The 24,180-nt window shown below is 38.1% G+C and overlaps 1 protein-coding gene across 5 annotated transcripts in view; it reads right to left on the reverse strand.

Moving 5' to 3' along the window:
• Positions 1 to 8,163: 8,163 nt before the first annotated feature.
• Positions 8,164 to 24,180, reverse strand: part of LOC103690241 (uncharacterized) — a 105,212-nt gene continuing 89,195 nt past the window's right edge. For all 5 annotated transcript variants that reach the window (XR_005501020.1, XR_010064319.1, XR_005501019.2 and 2 more), the window contains one exon: positions 8,164 to 8,988. The gene's annotated coding sequence lies outside the window, so the exon portion shown is untranslated. The remainder of the gene's footprint in view (positions 8,989 to 24,180) is intronic.

Consider the following 24,180-nt stretch of genomic DNA (forward strand, 5'->3'; position numbering starts at 1 on the left):
AATTAAAGCAGATTTGTTGAACTTGTATTTCCCCACTTCAAATTCTATCTAGGAAAACAGCAAAAAGGATCTTAGTCACTAGGGAAAATAAGTGCCCCAGATCTTCAGTGGGTCTATAAGGACAGTTCCTATGGTGACACAGGCAGTACGAAGCAGGCCAATTTAGACTGTGCCGCTGAACTTAAAACAGTAAGTGCTACCAGCTGCTGTGAGCAAAGGCTGCACTGGGCTTGTCCTGCAGCCAATGGCAATCATTAGGTCAACCCCATAGGTAGGGCCTTGCCTTTGGTCTAAGCGGGGCCCAGATTCCACAGCAACCCCAGATGTCATAATGCCAGGAATTGCAGCACAGAAGTTAGTGGCTTTGCCATGTAGATCGGTTTCTCCTATTAAAAAGATATAACAATATTTTTTACTTCCTCATTGGCTTAAAGTTTACAGTAGCTCTTCTAAACAGCTGCCAATTTGCCGGGCAATAATTAGACACACGTTGTATTTCAAATGGATCACTCAAACATTTTCATAATAGCCAAGTTTCCAGGTCTTTCCTCAATAATATATATCATAGCTAGCAGATATATCTTATAGCACAGTCTGCAAAATGACTTTTCTTGGGAACAGCGAGGAAAATGATATTAAGTGACCTCAGATACAGCCCCAGATAGAAGAGGATTGCCTGTGGAATCTCACTGACAACTTCAACTTAACATGAACTGCTAAACAAAGTATGAAGATGTGTTGAACATATGCTTAATTAAAATTAAAAGTTTTCAAAAGTGGAGCTTCAAGAAAGATGATAGCTCATGGCTAAGTGTTTATTTAAAATTTTCTTGCTTGAAAATAATTTTTATAAAATCACACAAAATAATACCATTGCAATGATTACATTAAGACAAAAAACTATAAGAATACCAAAATTATGAAGCAAACTTGAGAATTATAAAGAAAAAGCTACCCATACCCTAGAATATATATAGAAATAAATATAAATAGATAGTTTTGATGTTGTAATGATACCATGAGAGATATCTTGGGGTCGTCTGTAAAGAATACACCATGGTGTTATAAACACCTACTTATAGTGTGATGTCAACCATGCAGAAAGAAAGTTCACAACTTGTAAAAGCAGGTGTTATTCCCTGGAATAAGAATATCCATGTGTAAAACGTGATTTTCCCCCCCAGGAAAAACTATCCTGAAAACACTGCTTTGATAATTAGGAACAGTGATGAATCACTGAAACTTTGCTTTTAAAATTAAGATTGAAATATAGAAAAGGTTTAAAAGGTACAATCATTTTCACTGTAAAAAAAATACATTTAAAATTTTTAGTACAAAATCAATAAAACAACAATGACATTTTTTCCAGAAGATTATAGTAATGGAGCAAAGGGGCTCAACTACTGATTTGGGGACAAGATTACAACAGCTCCCTGTCTCCTTCAACTTGTAGAAGCCTGGGAAGTTTTTCATCAAATATTTTTCAAGAATAAAAGTATGCTAGTAATTTAGACTTCCTGTCTCTTATATTAGCTCACCAAATTCCCTTAGCCATTTTCAAGAGGGTCCTCTTAGTAAAGAATGTAGGGAACACAAATACCTCTTCCCTGAAGTGAGCCTCCACCAAGAATAAATGTCTTCTCATTGCTTTTCATTTATAATTTAACTAAAGAGAAACTCATTATCCAAACAGAGCTTAAATTTATCTCCATTTAGATTTATTTTCTGCATTAGAATGCATTCATAAATCTAACTAGAGGTCTCACCCTTAAATAATGCTTACTTTATGCTGAGGAATATCCACGCAATATCAGAAAACCTTGTGCCTTATATTTAGATTAGCTATCACAAAGCCAATTTACATAAATTTAAAATACATTTAAATAGGAGGTTATGGACTCTATTGGTAAAACAAGTCTTGCATCAGTGCTCTTGTATTGGCATAAGTAACACACTGGCTAGCATTTGATGTGTTATTAATAATAAAACTGACATCAACAAATGCTATCTGCATGTACCAGATGTTCAAATAAGCTTATCTCAGGCTCCTGACACACAGTTTAGGATGCTCAATATCAATTATTACAGCAAAGTGATGATGATAGGGAATGAAATGAAGAGCGATTCTGTCCTGGGCCAATAAACTTGTAACACACCTCACTGAGAAGGACTGCTGTACCTTCTCTGGTGTTTGTCACCAAGGAAGAATTCAACTTTGAGCTGGAAATAATGCAAACACTTGTCTCCCTGCCAAGCACTAAAACATTTACATACCAGGCAGTGGCATCTAATTAGAGTATTCCTGTTGATCTACCTGATGACTGTATTTTGACAAGGAAAGTATAGGCTAACCTAGAGGTGTCCAAAAGAAAATCAAACTCAAAGATAAGTTAAACTAAAACTTTTTACCTTATTACTTAGAGCTATTGACTTCTGGGAGAAGAAATGAGCCAAACCATGTGATATAAAGCACTGCAAGGCCAAGTTAATGTTAAATATTTTAACAAATACTAATAGCAAATTTATCACTTCTATAAATTCTAATGGCCTTTACAAAAAATTTACATTTTATTAGCACGTACCGATACATTTAATTTTGCAGTATCATAATGTATAATGTTCAAACCTCTAGTCTCTAAGTTATTAGAATAGAAATTGTACTGAGTTAAACTTGACAAATTAACAAGTCCATTTAAAAGTGTAAATTGGTAGTAATAAAATTTGCTAAGTTATTCATGTTTTAGAAGCAGTTAATTCTCTGTACATATAATAACCAATGTGATTTATTCTTCATAAATGCAAAGACTCATGTAGTCCAAATGGTTCACATTTTTTTCTCAAGAATATTGTATATTAGTTATGTGTCAGAGTCAATAATTATTTGGTATACATGAACTTTAACCATTTACTGTTTTTAAATGTTCCATTTATGTTTCAAAAGGATATTTATGTTATGATTTCATAGAAGTCCTCAGAGTTATCCTCAAAGTATTTGGGGTTTTGATTATGATTTCTAGTTTGGGGTTTTCATGTAGTTGAGAGTTCAGTATGAAGTCTGGATGAGAGATTCTGTTCTGGTTCCTTCACTCAGGTTAAGTGGAATCGGCAGAGTAATTAGGGAGAGCAGCAGCATTAGCACAGGCTACCATTGGAAGGGCAAGGAAGCCTTGTGTCTTCCGGGAGAAATTGTTATACTGTAACCAAGCACTAGTCTCATCTTCCTGTGAAACAGCCTGGACACTCCACCATATATCAAATGCAAATTAGTAGCAAGCTCACAGTAATTTACTCAGGATGACTACATCTCCAAATGTTTAATTAATCTCAATAGTGTTTTTGGATCCAAATGCATATATATAATCCTGATTCTTGAATAGAAAAAAAATTTTTCTCACCCTTCATAGAAGCTAATGTGAAACTAGAAAATTCCAGAGCAATAAAGACTTATCAAGAGAAACCATGAGGGTTGGGGATTTAGCTCAGTGGTAGAGCGCTTGCCTAGCAAGCTCAAAGCCCTGGGTTCGGTCTTCAGCTCCGGAAAAAAAAAAAAAAGAGAGAAACCATGAAGGCAGGAGTCACATGACTAAGGAGGGACCTGTGTATCATCTGTGTCATTTCACTGTGAAATGGGTTTCTAAATGTTTACCTGTGAAACAAACAAGGAACGGTTGGTTTAAATATAAATGAAGTTAAAATCCTTTTCTGCTTGTTTCGATTTGGATAGACTATAGCTTCATATGACTGAAATGCGCAGACTCCAGCATCCATCTAGGCTCAGCTACTCATTATAATGTTTTAACCTAAAGACATCATTCATTATTCATCTCTTGTAGCTGCAGCTACTAAAACAGGCAAGCTATGGGTGCTGTCCTAGTTTCTGAGGTATCACAATGGTACAAGCTCACATTACCAACCTCTTGAAGCCTGAACTTTAGTAGAGTGGAGCTAATGCACTGAGAAATGGAAAAATCAGTGAGTGTCTCCCTGGAGGTTGCTGTGAAGATTGATAGCCATTGTATTTTAATATGAAAATGTTAAATATGATTTTAATAAATGGCTTATCAGGCTCAGGACCCTAGCCTGTGCCAGTTCACACCAGAAAAACTAACCTTATGCTTTCCCCAACCAGAAGAAAATTCAAATAACCCATAATAAGTAGAAGGTGGTTCTGGCCTCCCCCCTGGGCTGAGCAGCAACACAATTGGTAGAGCTCTCAAGTCATGCTGAAGGCAGGAGGGAAAACAGGTCAGCAAGCTCTAAGAGAGCAGCGGCTCAAGCCCAGTGTTAACCTAATCAAGGCTGGCTCTGCCTAAGGCTCTGTTAGGCCAGAGGTAAGTGCCAAATGACACATATCTCCAGACTACAGGCTCTGACCCTTTTTGCCTCAAGTAGTTACAGAATATATACAAAAAAATTAGCCTCAGAGAATAACACAAAATCATATGTACAAACAATAATATTGCCTAGTTGGGAAATACAATCTAACCTTGGCTTGTTAGAGGCAATCACAAAACCCAGTGAGAATTCCCCTGGCCAGCGTCCCATTGCACTTCTGATCATATAAAGAGACATCTTTTGATCTCTGAGCACAGACATTGACTCAATGCAGTAACAGTGCTATGAGCTGGCTGGAATAAATACTGAAGGCCTTTCATCATCAATAACACACACACACACACACACACACACACACACAGACTTGTGCAAGATAAAACTAGTGGCCATTTCCTCCAATATACAGGGATCAACAAAAGATCACAAATTTGATGTAAAAAGTGAAGTGGGAAGAAGTGTAAATGAAATTTCCTGAAAGAAGCTGGGTCTGGTGGTAAACAAACAAAGAAAAAATTCCTGGAAAGGAGTCTGTTTGCAATTTTGCAAAATCAGAAGCTAATTATTTTATCTTGGGCTAGTTTTAGCCTTCTGGAAGAGCCACATCTTGCCTTATTCTGTATCTGAACTAACACACCATGACAAATAAAAGCCTCTTAAAAGCTATTAACTTAGAACAAAGTAGAACATTAGCTTCCACCGTTCCAAGGGCTATGTCGTATATCATCGGACAGCATCTTGGGTTTATAAAAAATAACCTCCCCCATCAAGTAGTACTCACCAATGTATGTTAAAGTTGCCTCAATTTATGACTTTCTCTGTTTTGTAAAACTATAAAAGGCATGTGAAACTGCTCCCACACTGAAGCATGAATTTGGGGTAACCTAAATCAGTATTCTCAGGCCATGGTTGCTCAAAGTGGCTTCAGAATAAACTACCTTTTAGTCGCTTTAAAATGAGAGCTGTGATTTTTTTTAATGTCAACAGTTAAGTAGTATATGAAACTACCAAAAGAAACAAAGGAAGCTCCAATAAAAAGCCCTAAAGGAGTGAAATTAACTAAGGTTTTTAAAAACATAATGAAATTAACTAATGTTTTAAAAAGCATAAGTATGAAGGAAGAATACTAAAAAAAATGTTTTAAGACATGTCATATTTAAGGAACACAATACAGCTAAGAGATGGTTCCTCAGAATGTCAAGAGAGACTAGGAAGATACGGTCAAAATGATAGTGATAGGAAAACTAAGCCAGGCAAGCATAGCAGTAGCAAGCAACCTGGAACTCCACTTGGTCTGGACCCATCCACATCCCTCTCCAAACAATGTATCTAGCAACCTAGATTCTCAGTTGCAGTGACCTGTTCCGACCTTAGGAACCTCGGGCTGATTTCCTCTTCTGTGGTCACTTTTCCACTCAAACATGTTCTATACCATTTCTGTGAGAAAGGGAATAGGTTATTCTTATCTGAAGTAGTTAATAGTTAATGTAGGATGCTCCAGAAATGTGTGCCAACCATCAGGCTGAGGTGGAGATCAAGCACTGTGCTGTAACTGGGCAAAGCTACTGGCACTTTACTGTGTAAGTCTTCTCCTAGAAGTCAATAGGCTCGAGTAGACTCTAAAGTTTCAAAATATTCACATCAAGGCACCTCAGTGCAATTGTTGGCTGCTTTGGAGGTATGTTCTGGGTAATGCTTCCTTTACATGATGCTTAACTTTGCTGTCAACTGGACTGGACTAATAAACCCTCAGGAAATAATGAGCATTTCTGTGAGTGTGTTTTGAAAAGGAATTACATCTAATGAATCACTTATTCGCTGATGGATTCATAATTTAAATAGATTATGGAGAATAGAACTCTAGAAGATGGAGACTGTTCTGGCCCATGACCTGGAGCCACATCATCATGGATTTATTCTTCTGAAACTCTTAGCCAAAACAAAGTCTTTTTAGTTTTTATGTCAATTATATGTAGCATGTCACCAACTTCCCAGAATCTTCTGTTGGTTATTATAATTACTAACCTCACTTTCTAAATATGAAAAGGAATAAATTTAGAGAGGTAAATCTCATCTTTCGTCCAGATATAAGACTCCTAGTCCTTTGCCTCAGAAAACAGCCACCAATATTCTATTTAATACAAACGACAAAAAGACCAATTACTTTAGTGTTTATTAACAGAAGTCAATGTGTTCCTTCCTAGTAGGCTGTTCAGATCACTGCTGAGACCTTTGGTCTTGGTGCTCAAGTTCAAGTTTTGGTGTTCTTTTAATAATTAATTATGATATATATCATAATTTAAGACAAATTCCTAAGGAAAACTGAAGGGATTTTTCATTGTCAGAGATCTTTAATAAACATTATTTTTTTCTTTTTCTTTTTTATTATTATTCCTCTTATTTTCAAAATTATAATATAATTTCATCATTTTCTCCTCCTCTTTCCTCCCTCCAAACCCTCTGATACACCTCTTCTTGATCAAAGTCATGGTGCTTTTTCATTAATTGTTGATACAGGTAAATGTGTATATGCATATATAGTCCTAAATACGAACTATTCAGCCTTTATCCTGTTACTCCTATATATGCTCTCAGTGCCAATCATTTAGTATTGGATAACTAGTTAGTATGCTCTTAACTAGTTGGTGTGCTCATCCCTGAAAAAGACTATTTCTCCCAATCTCAGTATTCCTTAGTTTCCTATAGTTCTTTATGTAGGATTGAGGCCTCTGGATCTTTCGTCTGATCCTATTTGGCCTGTCCATTGTTGTCCTTACTCATTTCATGTTTCAGTAATCATGTATTTCGGTAGGGTTTTTTTTTTCTGAAAGGAATCATTTTCAACATATGGAACCTAACTGTGATCTGGGCAAGCTCTTGATCAAATAAAACATTGTCTAGCTAGATATTTCTAGGTGTGAAAAATCTGGAATTGCTTACAGTACTAAAAATAAGTAGACTTCTAGATATAAATATGACCAAGTTTTATAGTACATGTTAACACTTTCAAACCCCTTCCCCTTAATCATCACAGCAGAGGATCTCAGTGGGCTAATTCATGGTACAGATCAACTCCAACTTTGGCACTTCAAGGAGAACAAGATACATGAGGTCTAATGACTTGCTTCACCTGTTCACCTTTAGAGTCAAACACATGGGTGAGATCATCAAAAACATCAAGTGGCCTGCTGTTCACTGAAAATACATTATAAATGAGTTTTTCAATGACTCGGGGTAAAACATAAATCTCTAAACCTAATGTAAATGATTCTGAATTTCCCTTCTCCTCAATTAATATTCTTATAAAGGAAGTAGAACACAGTGTGATAGCTGCTACTGTATTCAGTTGGCTGCAATTTGAGATGCATGTATTTGTACTCATGTTCACACACTTCTCTATCTATTTGCCTTAGTCTATTTTCTGAAACTATCACAGGGCACATGAGAGTAGATTAGTTATAAAGACCAAGGATGGATTTCTTACAGCTTTAAAGCCTAGGAAGTCCAAGGTTAAGGAGCCTCAAGCTAGTAAGGGCTTTTTACCGTTCATCTCATTGCAAAAGGTAGAAGGGAAGGAAAGGTCTCATCTGGGAGAAATAAGGAAGAGCCCAGCTTGTTCTTACTTCCAGACCTGCAGTGATGGCGAACTCTCGTAATAACACTATTGATCCATTTACTAGAGAAGAGTTTGTGACCTGGTTACCTCTGAAAGGCTCCTCATTTCAGAAATGTTCCCTTAGGATTAAGTTTTCAATACCTGAGCACTGGAAAGGACACATTTAGCATCCTTAGTATCGCCTTAGTATGAATAAATTAGGCACAAAACTTAAACAGAGTCTCACAATCTTGCTTGGTTTATTTGGAGCGCCACCTTCTGTTCAAGGTTTATGCATTTAATGTATTCTCTACAAGGTCAAGACATAGAATGATAGATTTCAACCACAATTTTTTTTAAGGAAAGGAAGAAAGGAAATAATTGCATGTCACATTTCAGCTGTCAAATGTCTTCAGTGTGATAGAGGCACGCCAGTGAACTTCGAAGGACAAGCAGGGACTCCTTCCTATGCGTCTGTTCAGCAAACCATTGCAAGCTTATAGTCTTAGCCATCCTGAGGGGCACTTTATTCAGATACCTTCATTCAAGTGTTTACCATGCTCATTCATTCTTTTAAAGAATTGCAAACCACGGTCAAATAATCAGCAAATTTGTTCAGTGAAAGAACAAGACAAGCATTTGTAACCATAGTCTTTAACAGTCACAACCTACGTTTGAGTGTCAGAGGGTTAACAAGAACTTTGGATCCATGAAAAAAAAATTTAAAATAAAAGACAGGCAAATCTTTGACATTCCATTTCTCTCCCTTCTGTACTTTCAGGCCCCAGATGTATGAAAGGCAAAGAATAACAATGCATTTAATGGGAAAGCCACTTTTCCTTTTTTTTGCTTTGCATATGAAAGCTTATCCAAGAATATTGGATGTACGTTTGAGGCTGGGGTGAAAAGAACAGCTCACGTCACACTTTTTGAAGTGTTCCAAGTGCTAAATCATCCTCAAACATTCTTTGATGTGACTCGGCTCGGAAATTCCTCCTCTTTTGCCACACTCAGTTGCGTCTTTCCACTCTGTGAGCAACTCAGTCGGCTCTTCTCAAGGCCTGCGGGAACGGAGAGGAAGAAATTGACTTTTCCAAAAGTCAAAGTGCCATCTGCTAAGGATACTGCCCCTGTCTTTAACTCTGTACAGAATTAACTTCCTGGTTACTTCCCCAGGCTCAAATGGATGCAGTAACTAAACTGAGAGGCTTAACAGCTCCAATATCATAGGCTTCCAGCACAGAACAGAAAGAGAACATGAAAGTAAATAACTGCTTTCTCAGCCAGCAGGGAAGTGGACTGAGTCCAAATCTCAAAACCCTTCTGGCATCTGGACCACTTATATAACTCTCATGAGAAGAATGGCTATTGTCAAATCTCAACTATGCAGGACAGCTCAGCATCCCTTCTTTACTTCTTTCACCTTTTTTAAAAAATAAACTGTTGGTCACACTAAAACTGGGGCATCATTTCTAAATTTTGTCCCTCACTGAGATAGACTCTAAAAACAGACTGTCATCTGCTGTAGCCAGGTCTACCTGAAGGGACATGAAATCCCCCAGGGGAAAGGTATGCTCCCACTGGATCCACAATACCTTCCTATGTGCTTTGGTTTTCTTTATGCATCATAAAATATTCTAACCAGCATGTTCAGTTTTTCTTTTCTTTCTTTCATATTTATTTTCTGAAGAACTCAGTGACATTGTAATTGAAATTTCCAATGGGCATAAATATTTTACTGAAATGTGACAAGTCACAATTCATTTGTGTCATTCCATTCATTATAGCTGTGTCATTGCATCTCGTTTTAAAATTTGAGTAGCAAAATCTCGAAGACACAGCAATGACCCGCAAAAGTATGCAATAGACTCGTAGCACGACTTCTCTGAATGTCACACACAACTAAATTACTTCATTATTGAAAGATGGTTTCCAGAGAAATGCCTGATTTTTAGTTTCAAGAAACTGTGTGGTTACAGCAAAGCTCGAAAACTGTCTAATGAAACTCTGTGCTTTGTGCAGTTGCTATAACCTCCCAAAGCAAACCAGTTGTCTGGGATGTAAATATTTACTTCTAATGTGCTTAGGGAGCATACAAAGTTGCCTGACACTACCCATTTAGCAAATACACAGTTGAGATAATGTAAGCTTCAGAGCGGCATCTATCCAATAAATTCGAGAATCTGACTCAGAATCAGTGTCAACAGACCCTCTTAAACCCATATTTATTGCAAGGCGCTGTGCAAAGAAATGGAAATGCAAAGAGTCATATAATATAAGCTTTGCCATAAAAGAGTTTATAATCTAATTGGGGACATAAATCTTACGCAAAAGTACAACATCCATGGTGTTAGGAAATATATGAGTGATGAAACCAATAAATTCAATATCATCTTATTGGTGAGTCCAGGAAATAAAAACACACAGCACCAATATCCTGAGTGAGAACACAGGTGGAGATGCAGATGTCCACCACACACGTCAGCTCATTGGCTTCTGGTCTCACTGAAACTGTGATTTTGAGAATGTTAGCTACAATAGCTTAAGAACGTGCTGCAGAGGACTCATCACATGTGAAAACCCAAGCTTCTAAATGACCAACTTCAGAGAACGCTACGTACATGTTCAAAATGGTCTTTTCTACTCTTTTGCCTCTGTGTGTATGTGTGTGTGTGTGTGTGTGTGTGTGATGTTTGTACAAGTGCCATGGAAGTCTGAATAGTGTATCCTATCCCCCTTGGAAATGGACTCATAAGTCACACAACATGGGGGTTGGGAACTGAACATGAGTCCTTTTAAAGAACAGCAAAGGCCCTTGGCCTTTCAGTCTTCTCTCCAACCCCCTCAAAATGGTATTTCTTAAAAATATATTCCAATGATAATACTATCAAGATATTGTCAGGAATGTTTTGTGGCATATATTCATACAGCATATCTCAGCTAAATTTGTGCTTAGCTATATTGTTTATGTAAATGTATGCATACTTTAAGTCTGAATATGAAACTAAAGGCAAATGTATCAGTAATTTTTGGACAATTGTGAGATTAATTGCTTTTAACTGTTCACTTTTCTGTTGTTCTTCCTAATTTATAATGTTCTCATTTATGGTATTTCCAGTGTTTATTTAATTAATTGATTTCATGTGCTAGAGCACTATTGTTTACAAGATAAAAATGAGCAGAGGCTACATCCTGTTTGACACACTCATGTCTTCCCTTCCCATGGCATCCTGCACTGAGGATTTATTACATTTATTACAACTGTGGAAACATTACTGATGCCTTATAACCACCCAAACTTCCTATTTAAAAATGGACTTTGTGTTATATATCTCTGCTAAACTAGGTAATGTCCCCTCTCCACCATCTGGCTATCACATGGAGTGCTTTCATTACACTTAAGATGCCACATGTGCTACCCACTCATCCATACCAACTCTCCAAACCCTTCATATCACTGACTTTTCCTTTATATTCTTGCCTTTTCTATGATACTAGACATTTGGATTCACGTAAAATGTCATCCTTTCAGGCAATTTTCATTCATTTAATAGTTATTAAGATTCTTCCAAGTCCTATTGTGACTTGAGAGTACATTTCTTTTCAGCACTGAACATTAGTTCCTTTTATGAACGCACCAGTTTGCCTTCTCATTCATCTGCTGAGAGGCAATTTAGTTACTTAGAATTGTCACAGTTATGTGTTGTGTGACAAGACTTTTCCAGGGGAGACACAACAGAGGTCTACTCACTCCAAATAGGGAGTCCACTGCAGTCCAAAGTATAGATACCACCAAAGACCAACTAGGTTAACAAATAAGTTTTATTGGGGTTACTTACAAGAGTAAGAGTGAAATGTCACTTAGAAGAGCAGAAATGAGTCAAAGACAGCCACCTTACAATAGTGCACCCCAGCATGAGTGGCAGCTCACAAAAGCTGAGAACCTGGAACACACTGCAGGCTCCTCAACAGGTTGAAGAATATCCCTTCCAAGTGACTCAGGTAGCTTGACTAGTTTATGCAGGCAAAGAAAGAGCAAACTTCCTTCTCCCCTGTCCTTCATATAGCCTTCCAGCAGAGGGTGTAGCCAAGATTAAAGGTGGGTCTTCCTACCTCAAAAGATCTAGATTAAAAATGTATCTTATCAGCTAGGTGGTGTTGGCATGTGCACTTAATGCCAGCACTTGGGAAGCAGAGGCAGGTGGATCACTGTGAGTCTAAAGTGATCTCACTTAGACTTCCTTTAGTCTAAAGAGTGGATTTCAGGACAGCCAGGGCTACAGAGAGAAATTTTGTCTCTAAAAAAACAAAAATAAGTGAGAGAGAGAGAAAGAGAGGGGGGAGGGGAAGGAAGGAAGGAAGGAATGAATGAAGGAAGGAAGGAAGGAAGGGAGGGATGGACGGAGGGTCAGAGGGAGGGAGGGAGGGAGGGAGGGAGGGATGTTTTTTCCCACCTCAAAGATCTGGATTAGAAATGGCTCTTCCCACTTCAAATGATTTTGTTAAGAAACGATCTCTCTTCATTTGGATTTTATTCATTCCAGGTGTAGTCAATTTGACAATAAGAATAGCCATTACAAGTAGCATTCTGACTGGAGCAAGACAGAAACTCAATATAATTTTGATTTAAAAATCTGAACATTCTTTAAAGACATGGGGAAAGCAATTCTCAAATTCATCTAAAAAGGCAAAAAAGCCAGAGTAGTGAAAAAACTCTTAACAATAAAAGAACGGCTGGGGGAATAACCGTCCCTGACCTCAAGCTCTACTACAGAGCAATAGTGATAAAAATTGCATGGTATTGGTATAGAGACAGACAGGTTGATCAATGGAATAGAATTGAAGACCCAGAAATAAAATCACAAACTTACACACACTTGGTCTTTAACAAAGAAGCCAAAAATATACAATGGAAAAAAAGAAAGCATCTTAAATAAATGGTGCTGGTCTAACTGGCTATCTGTATGTAGAAAAATGAAAATAGACCCACATTTGTCACTATGCACAAAGCTCCAGTCTAAGTGGATCAAGGACCTCAACATAAAACCAGATACACTCAATCTAATGGAGGAGAAAGTGGGAAAGAGCCTTGAACTCATTGACACAGGGGGAAATTTCCTAAACAGAACTCCCATGACTCATGCTCTAAGATCAAGTATTGATAAACAGGACCTCATAAAACTGGAAAGCTTCTGTAAGGCAAAGGACATAGTCAATAAGACAAATCGGCATCCTACAGATTGGGAAAACAATCTTCACTAACCACACATCCTATAGAGGGCTAATATCCAAAATATATAAAGAACTCAAGAAGCTTACCACCAAAAAACCAAACAACCCAATCAAAAAATGGGGTATAGGACTAAACCATGAATTCACAGTAGAAGAATCTCAAATGGCTGAGAAGCACCTAAAGTAATGTTCAAAGTCCTTAGTGATAAGAGAAATGCAAATCAAAACGACCCTGAGATGCCACCTTACACCTTACACATTAGATCAAAACCTCATGTGACAACACAAGTTGGCAAGGATATGGAGAAAGAGGAATGCTCCTCCATTGCTGGTGGGATTGAAAACTGGTATAACCGCTCTGGAAATTATTTTGGAAGTTCCTCAGAAAATTGGAAATAGATCTACCTAAAGACCCAGTAATACCACTCTTGGGAATATACCCAAAAAATGTTCCACCATGCCACAGGGGCACGTGTTCCACTATGTTCATAGCAGCCTTATGTGTGATAGCCAGAAGCTGGACACAACCCAGATGTCCCATGACAGAAGAAGGGATACAGAAAATGTGGTTTATTTACACAATGGAATATTACTCAGCTATTAAGAACGAGGACATCCTAAGTTTTACAGGCAAATGGATGGAACTAGAAAATATCGATCTGAGTGAAGTAACTCAGACCTAAAAGACATGCACAGCATGTTTTCACTAATAAGTGGATATTATCCACACACAAAAGAACAATCAAGTACAGAATACCCACGATACAGTCCACACAACTCAAAAAGGTCAACAAGGTGAAGGACCCAAGTGATGATGCCTCAGTTGCACTTGGGAAGGAGAAGAGAGCAACCACAGCAGGGAGGTGGGGAGAGACCTGGGAGGGAATAGGGATGGGGTGGGGGGAAAGGGGAACATGATCTGGCATTGGGTGAGGAAAAAGGACTAAAGCTCTGAGGGCCAGTAGAAAGAATGGAAACAAGCAAACTCAGGAGGAAGGAGGTTGGGAGGACCCTCCAGAATGTACCAGAGAACTAGGAGGTGAGAGGCTCTCAGTACTCCAAGGGGGAACCCTAGATGAAATGCCCTACCATGGGAAGAGGGAAATTGTTAAGCTCACCTTGAGCAAAAAGAAAGGACATCAAGTGAGGAATAGGGTTGCTATCCCACAGTCAAAACCCATAACTGTTCCTGTCTGAAAGAAATGCAGGAATAGAAATAGAGAAGAGCCTGAGGAAAAGGAGGTTCAGCAATAGGCCCAAAGGAGGATCCAACTCAAGGGGAGGGAGGCCCCAAGACCTGACACCATTACTGAGGGTATGGGAAACTCACAAAAAGGGACCTATCATGACTACCCTCCAAAAGCCCAACAAGCAGCTGAAAGAGTCAGATGCAGATATGTACACCCAACCAATGGACAGAAACTGCTGATCCCTCTGGCTGAATTAGGTAAAAGCTGGAGGAAGCTGAGGAGGAGGGCAACCCTGTAGGAGGACCAGCAGTCGCAATTAACCTGAACCGCTGGAATCTCTCAGACACTGGATCACCAACCAGGCAGACTACACCAGGTGATATGAGGCCCCCAACACATATACAGCAGAGGACTCCCTGGTCTGAGTTCAGTCAGAGAAGGTGCACCTAACCTTCAAGAGTTTAGAGGTCTAGTGGGGTGGGGACATCCTGGTGGAGACAGAGGATGGGGAGGAGGTATAGGATGTGGAACAGTCAGAGGGTGGACCAGGAGAGCTAGAGTGTAAAGATACATACATACATACATACATACATACATACATACATACATACATACATACATACATCTAGAAAAATATGAATATATAAATATAAATATATAAATATATATGTTGAACATTTGAATTCCATCTTTTAAAACTGTTTATCTTATTCCATGGTTAATTGATTGGGTGGTTTGTCTTGTTTTTCCGTTTCTTTAGGTCTTTGAGTATTCCACATATATTTTCAGATGTACATCAGCAAAACCGTTCTCCCATCTTGCAGGACGGTTCTTCATTCGAGTAACAATTTTCTTTGCTGTAGAAAATCCCAACAAAGTTAGGTGGTGGGGGCGCATGAATTGTTCTTCACATGAGAACTTCGTTAAGAGGGCTATTAGTCCCACAGGGACAACAGTCAAGATAGTGCAGTATGCTTCCCTAGCAAAAGGGACTTTAGCCACACCAGACAAAGCAAGATATCTAACCTTAAAGGCTTCTGACAGATGGGGTGGGTTCAATGAGGCACAGGCTTTATTAATAAGTTAGCTACCACTGTCAGTCAGGTTGCACTAGGTTCCCAGGCAACAGAAGAAATGTCAGGGATTTGGCCCTCATGAGAGCTGTGAAGGGAAAAACTTGGGGATCACATCAGCTCTTGCAACCAGTGCAGTGTAGACAGAGGCTGCTTGGCATGTGACCAGAGCCAGAAAGCAGCAGCTCCTGTGATCTAACTTGTCTAACGTTCAAGTAATTTCCTTAGCAACTGGAGTCTTTCATTCAGGCGCTTATAATTATACCTTGAAATGTTTGCCTGACTTGTTCCTCTAAGAGCAGCAGAGTTTCAGATCTTACATTAAGGCCTTGTTGCATTTAGTGTAATTTTTTTTCAGAGTGAGAACTAGGAATCTAGTTTCAATCTTCAACACATGGATACTCAGTTTTCTCAGGACCATTTGTTGAAGAAGTTGTCTCGCCAATGATCTGGCAATTATATTTGTGTGAATTTATTCTGTTTCACTGATTTATTTTTCTGTTCTTTGTCAGTAACCTCTTAACTGGGTTACTGAGGCTTTCCAGTAAGTTTCATATGTTCTCTAAGTAACTTGAATAGTTTATGTACTCCAAATTTTTTTCTTCACTATACTGAAATTACTCTATATTCTGACACTTTTAGTTTGGTTTGTTTTTTGTTTTGTTTTGTTTTGTTTTGTTTTTGTTTTCTTAACTTTTAAATACACAGCCCAGCAGGCCTGAGGTATCACAGTAGGTCCTCACACAAGTCATTTGATCCTCAAAACAAATGATCTTTGAGGTAGCATTATTGGGTCTTGAATAGAGGTAAAGAAATTTAAAAAAAAAAACACTTTAAGTGAGATGACTAGCAAATGATGAACCTAAGTTTCAAACTCATGATGATCCAGTTCCAAAATATATGAATCATGTCTGGTTTCCTTGCTTGGCATATGAGAGCAAACGACAGCAAGAATTACTGCAGCAGCCTGTCTTCAGTTATGGATAGTAGCTCGAAAAGTGGAAAAGGACAGCACAAATCTCATGTTAGTTTTCCCTTCTAACACTTTTCAAAATATATGTTTAATGCTTTTTTTAAATTTCTTGTGTAAATCTCATTTAAAACTAAGTTCAATTCAAATATGGTCATTGGTAAGCATGATCAAATTATGTTTAAATCGGTAACTGCATGGATATATTTTCACACAGGAACGGTAGAAAAACAAGCTGTTCTTTACTCCCCTGTTCAATTATTTGGACAAGAACTCGCCGCGTTGGAGTCCATTTGAACGATAGTCTGTTAAGTTTGCACAGTGTGGGAAATAATTTTCTCCCACAAATTTGGGTCAATAATTTTTCTTGAAATTGGATAAAGCAGCATGATAGTCAGGATGAAGAATGAAACCAGCTTGCTCAAGCTTAGTTTTCCCAAGCATAATATAATATAATACTGTGCTGGCTAGTTTTATGTCAACTTGAGATAAACTAAAGTCATCTGAGAGGAGAGAACCTCAACTGAGAAAATGCCTCGATAAAATCAGGCTGTAGGCAAGTGTGTAGAATATTTTCTCAACTACTGATGGGGGAGAAGGCAGCCCATTATGGGTGGTGCCAGTCCATTGTGGGTGGTGCCAGTCCATTGTGGGTGGTGCCAGTCCATTGTGGGTGGTGCCAGTCCATTGTGGGTGGTGCCAGTCCATTGTGGGTGGTGCCAGTCCATTGTGGGTGGTGCCAGTCCATTGTGGGTGGTGCCATGCTTGGATTGGTGGCCCGTGTTTTGTAGGAAAGCAGACTGAGCAAGCCACGAGGAGCTAGCCAGTAAGTAGCCCCCCTCCACGGCTTCTGCATCAGCTCCCGCCTCCAGGTTTGAACACCTGCTGAATTCCTGTCCCGACTTCCTTCAGTGATGGATGTGTCATGGAAGCGTAAGCAAAATAAACCCTTTCCTTCCCGAGTTGCTTTTGGTCATGGTGTTTCATCACAGCAATGGTTAACCTTACTAAAACAAATACCTATCTTATTTTTAATGTGCATTATACGTGTGAGTGCAAAATCACCAATTCTATCAAACTCTGCTTTCATTCCATTTTTCTTCTTTTACCTGACGGTGATAAAACTAGTTCCTTCCACATTAGTAGGGGTCACTCAAACACCAGTGATTAGGACAGAACATTTCCTACTGTGTTTCATTTACCTGACTCTCTCAAGGGTTACCACAGCCTTTCAATTATTAGTTTAAATGTCACAAAAACATAACCCTTTGAGCTTAAACAGCCAAGACCTATTATTACTCTTTTCCCCAACAAGAGAAACTTGATCTCATGTCCACAGTTGTCATGTCCTGCGCTATAGCAGGTTCATCATTGAATTTGTAAGCGTAGAATTGATGCTTTTACTTGATAAAGAAAGCAACATCTTTACCCAATGTCTTGATAGAAAGCCCAGGAGAAAATGGTATAAAAGAAAAGAAGGAAAACACACTTTCACCCTTGATTTTTTTTCTGGAATTTAACATTTGACTGGATGGGGAAAGTGGTAGATGCTAATAGATGGCAGACGTGGCTATCTTATTATTGATTGCTATGTGCTAAAATTCCAGAGACATTAGATTTGGTACAAAATGCATAAAGTATGGTAATAGTCAAACTCTCAAGTGAAACCTTATCAAAGATAATAAAACATTGTCTTATTTACTGCTAATTTTTAATTTTAAGTAACATATTTTAGTCATAGACACTCAAAAATAGGTAAGTCAAAATCTCAACATCATTCTTTACCTTAAAACTGTTTATAATTTTTAGAGATATGATTCCATAGCTTTAAAATACACAAGTTGTTTCAGATGAAATTATTAATGACTAGAAATATTAGTTCAAGAATCTGCAGAAGATCTGGCTATGAGAAATAACTGCAAAAGGACTCAGTATGCAGTCTCTTGACTAAGAAAGTCAAATTCATGAGCAATAATCAGCAGTTTATATAAAAGGCTTAACAGAGTGATCATAACATACAAGCAATATTTGGAAAGGTGTTAAACATCTTCAGCCACCGTGTAAATGTATGTTAAAATGCTTTGAGATTCTATCTCACTCAATCTGAATAGCTACCAGCCATAAAAATAGTGGCTGGTTAGAATGTAAAAGAAGAAAATTCTCCATTGCTGGTGGCAATGTTACCGAGGCAGACAATGTGGAGAAGCTTCAAAAAGATTAAAAACTGACCTACTGTTTAGGCCACCTAAACCACTCTTGGATGTATGCCCAAGGGATTCTAAGTCAATATACACCACATATAACTGTACATCCTCATTCTCGACTTCACTATTCATGTGGGCCAAGATGTCGAATGAGCATGACATGACATAGGACATGCCTGTGTATATTTAAATCTAGCTTCTGCATATAAAATAAAACATGGAACAGTTGTCTTTCTCCCTCCCATTATCCTCTCCTGTTCCCTCTCTCCCAACTCTTTGGTCCATTTCTTTGTCCCTAATAGTCTATCTCTTCCTTTCATGTCCAGATTCTGCATAGGGGCAGACACTTGCAATATTAATCTTTCTAATGTAACGATCTCCACTTTTTGATTCTTCCACATAGATTATTAAAACTCCATTGTGGATGTGTGCCATTTTATGAATGCATTTACTTGTTGGTGGATATCTTGGTTGATTCCTATTGTGATAACATATTGTGAATGGTCCCATGATAAACATGGGCATGCAAGGGTCCTTCTGATGTGGTAAATTTGTTTCCTTCAGCTACGTACCCTAGCTGGGTTGTGGGTGGTAGTGGTTTGGGGGTAAGGGTTATATTAATCTCTACAGTGACTACAGTAATTTACATTCCCATTAGCAATGTATATAGGTCTTTCTTTCCTCACACCCTTCACAGCCTTTGTTGCTGGTTTAAGTCCTGATAGTAGTCACTGTGACTGGACGGTGTGGATTTTGATGCAAATTTGATCTGCATTTCCAAGATAGCTATGGTAATGGACAGTTTTTTTCTCTCGTTCTTTTATCTATTTAGCACTATCTATTCGATGCATTTATTAATTGGATTGATGCCACTCTTTTTTAGTTCTTTGGATATTCTAGATATTAAATCCCTTTCAGGCATATGTCTGGTAATGGTTTTCTCTCTGTGTTACTTCATTTGTTGTGCAGAGTCCTTTTAGTTTGATGCAATACCATTGATGCATGCATGCTTTTATTTCTTGAGTTACTGCAGCCTGATTCAGAAAGTCCTTACCTCTGCCCTTATCTTGAGGTGTTCCCCTACTTTTCATGGAGATTACATTGAATCTGTAGATCTCTTTTAGTAATGTAGCCATTTTTATCTTATTAGTTCTTCTAATCCATGACAACAGTGTATCTGGACTAGAGGTTCTCAAACTGTAGATCACATCTCTTTGGGGGTTGAATGGCCTTTTCACAGGAGTTACATATCAGATATTCAGCATATCAGATTACAATTCATTACAGTAACAAAATTAAAGTCATAAAGTAGCAAAAAAAAATTTTGTGATGGGTGGTGGGGTCACCACAACATGAGGAATTGTATTAAAGGGTCTCAGCATTAGGAAGGGTGAGAAACACTGTTGTAGAGTCTTTATTTTCTTTGATGAGTTTTTTTATTATTATTATAGAAATCATTCCTATTTTTTTACAGGATAACTCCAAATATTTTCTCTTGGGTTACTGTAAGTAACGTTGTTTTCTTGACTTCTTTCTCATCATGTTTGTTCTTAGTGCATTAAAAAGTTAGTGGTATTTGTCCTAGTATCTGATCTAAATAGTTCCCTGGAAGAGTCCTTGGTGGTCTTTAAATTAGAGGGTTAGATTGTCTACATAAAGTGATGCTTTTTCTTTCTCCTTTCCTGATTTTATACATTGTAGTTCTTTCTCTTATCTTACTGCTTTTGCTGAAACTTCAGACTCCATATCCAATAGGAAAGGAGACAGTGGGCACCATTGTTGACTTTAAAGAAAATGCTTCCAGTTTTTCTCCATCTAGTACAATGTTGACTTTAAATTTACTGTATATACATTTTATTATGTTGGCATGCTCCTTCTATTTCCAGGTTTTTTCAGTGATTTTTATCATGATGAGATGCTGAAACTTTTCAATGGCATTTTCTGAACGTTTTGAGACAATCATGTAATTTCCTTCCTTGTAATAGTATTTATATGTACTATTACATTTGCTGGTTTGTATCTATTGAACTCTCTTGCATCCTGTGATGCCAATCATTCCATAAAGCATTCATTTTAATGTGCTGTTGAATTTGATCTGTATTCATTCCATTGAGAATTTTGTATCTGTATTCAACAAAGAAAGTCCCTCACAGTTTTGTTTTAAGATGGCAAATGAAATTCTATAACTTATATGCTCTAACAAGACATTCATAACCAGTACTGGTAGAGAAGAAAATTTAATTTAGCCTAGCACCCAGAGGTGACCAATTAAAACCAAGAACAAAATAAGAAAAGTGAGACATAAAGAAATGAAAGAATAAGAATGGCTAAGTTAAAATAGAGAAATGTGATGGGAGGATATCCTACAGTCTGTGGTCCTGCCTCAGCCATACCCTTGGGAGGGTGTCGCTCCAAATTGTAAGACTCTCTGCTAGTCCAAAACAGTTTGACTTGGGGACTGAGGTATACTTTTTTAACTTAGAACACACCCAGGCCCAAAATGTTAAACTACCCCCAAATTACCTTATTATTTCAAGTTATATAACCTTAACATGAGTAGCATTTTAAATCAGAGGCTTTCAGTGTAGTCAGATCCATGAATGTTCTGTTTCCATTGTTGAACTCAAAACTGTTGATACTTGCAAGTGAGGCGTGTGTGTGTGTGTGTGTGTTTGTGTGTGTGTGTGTGTGTGTGTGTGTGTGATTTCTGTAAGTGCTAGTCACATTTAGTAATTCTCTATTTATAACTAGAAATTCACATTTCTCAAAAGTAATAAACATAACACTTAAGCATAGTGCATACTTTCTGATTCTGATTTTCACAATGGAAAATAATCAACTAGATTTTCCTCAATAAATGTACTAGGAGATATATTGACCCATAACATCTTAAACACCAGAATTGTGGTGTCTTGTGTAAAATCCCCTCCTCTCTCAATTCTGACACTAAGTTAGCTTCCAGTTCCTGGTGCTAAGCACTCCACAATATAAGAGTACTTGTATTTCTCAAGATAGCTGGAAGTTCTTAATGTCACACCCATTAGTTTAAAGATGTGAAGAAACTCTCAAGCTGCTTCGGAGAGCACCACTCTCCCATCACGTACAAGTTCTGCAAACACCACTGTTTATAAAGACATTTACAGAAGAAAATCCACTACAAAGAAATGATTGTTTGTACAATTTGCCATTAATGAGGGATTCTATCATCAGCCAATCTTCAGTCCCTCTCTAGAGTTCAGGAAAGTGGCACTACAGTTCCAATCTTCTAGACATGCCTTGATCTTTCTAGCTATGGGTCCCTGGCTGTAAGCTTCAGGAGGTCCTAAATACTATCAGCCCCATAAGCATATGAAGGACAGTCATCATTCCATAGACTCCAAGAGGTTTGTGAGGTGTAGGCCAGAAACTCATATAAAGGTAATATATGGCAGCCGTAGGTATTTCTCAATTTCAAAAACATAATATAATATTTATGCTTACACAGCGTACTTGAGAGACAGGCAAAATCTGAAAACACACTTCTTTTTTTTATCTTTATTAACTTGAGTATTTCTTATTTACATTTCGATTGTTATTCCACTTCCCAGTTTCCGGGCCAACATCCCCCTAGCCCCTCCCCCTCCCCTTCTATATGGGCTTCCCCTCCCCATCCTCCCCCCATTACCACCCTCCCCCCAACAATCATGGAAAACACACTTCTTTATGCTACACTTGTGATTATGTCATATATGCTATTGAACTTTTTCATACTCAATGTGATTAGAGTTTTTCTCTCCACAATTTCTAGCATTTGATATTGATCAAAAAAACTGACTTAGAAATTATTTTAGTGACTTTATGCATCAAGCTTAGATGTCAAATTGGTATGTCAAATAAAACCCTTAGCCAGAATTTCCCTTGAAACAAACTGAAAGTAGTGAAAGAGGAAAAAGACATGGAAATTCTATCTTGGCTGACACTAATAAATATTTTTAAAGCCAACGTCAACACAAATGAAAAAGGGTTCCTTTGAGGGTAAAAACAATTACCATAAATGAGAAGATAAAAAAAGAGAGAAGCCACTTTCCAAAAGAGATCTTGGTGGAGGAGACGAAAATAAAGAGCAGCATTATTGGCATAAAGGAGGGTGTGGAGGAAATGTCACTGTAGCTCCCGCTACCTTGTCTAAAAACAGGAAGAACATAGGCATCTTCGCTGTAATTATATCAAGATGGAGAGAGAGGAAACTATGAAAAGAGAAAGACAATAAATTACCTTAGCCAGAGTTGTGAGGGTCAAAGGTTGAGAGCCCTGCCAGCCTCAACGAGCTGGCTCATCAGTCATGCTCGAAAAGCCAATTAAAATGATGAGTAACCATAAAATACAGTGAAAGAAAAAGGTGTTTTAATGTGGCCGCAGTGGTAGAAGGAAAACATAACGTGGTCCAGTTGATCCCCAAATTTTATCTTTAGGCCACTGAGGTGAGGTTTAACCTTAAATAGAGAACAAGACAGGTGTGTAACTAAGTCGTTCTTATGAAGGTGTAGACCCTCCCTCCCCATCACTCACTCAACCTTTTGTCCTCTTTGTCCTGTAAAATGAACTGGAAACTTATTAGAACTGTAGAAATCCCTCCCTGGGAAACTATTTCCTTTAGCTGACCCTAGCCTTCAGTTTTTATTCCCTCCTAGCATGAGATTCCTGATATACCCAATTCTTTCCAGACCACTGTCTCAAAAGTCTAGTAGCCAAGAAAGGAGCACAAGTCTCCCTCTTCGGAATATTTTCACTCCTCCTAACACAGTCACAATTTCAGGAAAATTTACCTTACAATATAGCACATTGGTATCCTGCTTATATTAAATTAAATACATTGGGAAAGTAGAATATGCTGGAAAAGGCTTTAATCATTCTCTCATCTGACTAAGACTGGATCCACTAAAGAAAAAATAATTCCCTTTCTTTCCTCCTCTCAGTTTTCATTCCCAAAACCTATATCTGCAAGACAGAAGACTAAAGAATATAACTGCACCTGAACAGATTTTTATCATCATCTAGTCTCACTCAACCCTCACATAAAATTACTTACTAATCTTTATCTAAGTGTTGGACAAATTTGCCCATTCAAAATCATTAATTGCCCTTTAAATATCTTTTCCTCTCCCTTTCCTTCTCCCTCCCTTACCCTCTCTGCCTTACAATCAAAGATTTATGAATCTTCAGACATTGGTAGGTTATTAGACAATGCCATGCCCTAATGTTAGAGTGTGTGTGTGTGTGTGTGTGTGTGTGCACATGTGTTAGTTTTGTGTGACAATGATAAAATACCTGACACAAGCAACATAAGGAGAAAGTCTACTTGGGATTGTGGTTCCAAAAGTCCTAGTCCATGGGTACTGGTTCCATTGGTTTGGGGTCCACAGTGAGCCCAAGCATCCATGGTGGGAGCAGATGTCAGAAGACAGTTACCTCACGACAGACAAAAAACAAAGAGTAAGGAAAAGAGAACATGGCTGTAATTAGCAACTGTATGTACCCAATGGCCTGTCTCCTCCAGCCATAACTCCATCCTAAAGTTTCCCAAATTATCAGCACAGGACTGAGT

This window comes from Rattus norvegicus, chromosome 2, assembly GCF_036323735.1.
Source record: "Rattus norvegicus strain BN/NHsdMcwi chromosome 2, GRCr8, whole genome shotgun sequence".
Lineage (NCBI taxonomy): Eukaryota > Metazoa > Chordata > Mammalia > Rodentia > Muridae > Rattus > Rattus norvegicus.